The sequence below is a fragment of the Arachis stenosperma genome, chromosome 4 (genome assembly GCF_014773155.1).
Source record: "Arachis stenosperma cultivar V10309 chromosome 4, arast.V10309.gnm1.PFL2, whole genome shotgun sequence".
Lineage (NCBI taxonomy): Eukaryota > Viridiplantae > Streptophyta > Magnoliopsida > Fabales > Fabaceae > Arachis > Arachis stenosperma.
In genome coordinates, this window is record NC_080380.1 from 72,305,969 (window position 1) to 72,307,884 (window position 1,916).

The 1,916-nt window shown below is 42.2% G+C and overlaps 1 non-coding gene across 1 annotated transcript; it reads left to right on the top strand.

Annotated features, from left to right (window-relative positions):
• Nucleotides 1-1,498: 1,498 nt before the first annotated feature.
• On the top strand, nucleotides 1,499-1,606 carry LOC130977894 (small nucleolar RNA R71). The gene has a single exon (XR_009085566.1). It is a non-coding gene; the product is annotated as a small nucleolar RNA R71 (small nucleolar RNA).
• Nucleotides 1,607-1,916: the final 310 nt, after the last annotated feature.

The following is a 1,916-nucleotide window of genomic DNA, read 5'->3' on the forward strand; positions in this document are numbered from 1 at the left end:
GGGCTTTGGTTGACTCTGCTTTGAGAGAAGCTTTTTATGCTTCCTCTCTATGGGTACAGAGAGGGATCCTTGAGTTGTGAACACAAGGTTGTCCTCATTTACTTGGAGGGTTAATTCTCCTCTGTCCATATCAATCACTGCTCTTGCTGTGGCTAGGAAAGGTCTTCCTAGGATGATGGACTCATCCTCATCCTTTCCAGTATCTAGGATTATGAAATCAGCAGGGATGTAAAGGCCATCAACCTTTACCAACATGTCCTCTACCTTTCCATAAGCTATTCTCATGGATCTGTCCGCCATCTCTAATGAGAAGTTGGCCTCCTGTACCTCAAGAGTTCTTAGCCTCTTCAATACAGAGAGTGGCATGAGGTTTATCCCTGACCCAAGGTCACACAGAGCTTTTCAAAGGTCATGGTGCCTATGGTACAAGGTATTAAGAACTTTCCAGGATCCTGTTTCTTCTGAGGCAATGTCAGTTGATCCAGATCACTTAGTTCATTGGTGAACAAGGGAGGTTCATCTTCCCAAGTTTCAATGCCAAATAATTTGGCATTCAGCTTCATGATTGCACCAAGGTACTTGGTAACTTGCTCCTTAGTAACATCCTCATTCTCTTCAGAAGAGGAATACTCATCAGAGCTCATGAATGGCATAAGGAGGTTTAATAGAATCTCTACGGTCTCTAGATGAGCCTCAGATTCCTTTGGTTCCTCAGAGGGATCTTCCTTATTGATCACTGGACGTCCCAGGAGGTCTTCCTCACTGGGATTCACGTCCTCTTCCTCCTATATAGGTTCGGCCATGTTGGTTACATCAATGGCCTTGCACTCTCCTTTTGGGTTCTCTTCAGTATTACCAGATTTCTTATGGAGGACCTTGTTTCACTCATGAAACTTAAAGTGGCCTTTGACAGATCAGAGACTAGATTTGCTAAATTAGAAGCATTTTGTTCATAATTCTCTGTCTGTTGCTGAGAAGATAATGGAAAAGGCTTGCTTGGCCTGTTTCTTCCACCATTGTTAAAGCCTTATTGAGGCTTTTGTTGATCCTTCCATGAGAAATTTGGATGATTTCTCCATGATGTATTATAGGTGTTTCCATAAGGTTCACCCGTGTAATTTATCTCTGCCATTGCAGGGTTCTCAGGATCATAAGCTTCTTCTTCAGAAGATGCCTCTTTAGTACTGTTGGATGCATTTTGCCATCCATTCAGACTTTGGGAGATCATGTTGACTTGTTGAGTAAGCAATTTGTTTTGAGCCAATATGGCGTTCGGAGCATCAATCTCAAGAACTCCCTTCTTCTGAGGTGTTCCATTATTCACAAAATTCCTCTCAGAAGTGTACATGAATTGATTATTTGCAACCATGTCAATAAGTTCTTGAGCTTCTGCAGGCATTTTCTTTAGGTGAATGGATCCACCTGCAGAATGGTCCAGTGACATCTTAGAGAATTCAGACAGACCATAATAGAATATATCCAGAATGGTCCATTCTGAAAGCATGTCAGAAGGACACCTTTTGGTCATCTGTTTGTATCTTTCCCAAGCTTCATAGAGGGATTCACCATCTTTTTGTTTGAAGGTCTGAACATCTACTCTAAGCTTGCTCAGCTTTTGAGGTTGAAAGAACTTAGCCAAGAAGGCCGTGACCAGCTTATCCCAGGAGTCCAGGCTATCCTTAGGTTGAGAGTCCAACCATATTCTAGCTCTGTCTCTTACAGCAAAAGGGAAAAGCATGAGCCTTTAGACTTCAGAATTTATTCCATTCGTCTTTACAGTCTCACAAATCTGCAAGAATTCAGTTAAGAACTGATAGGGATCTTCTGATGGAAGTCCATGGAACTTGCAGTTTTGTTGCATTAGAGCAACTAGCTGAGGTTTCAGCTCAAAATTGTTTGCCCCAATGGTAGTGATG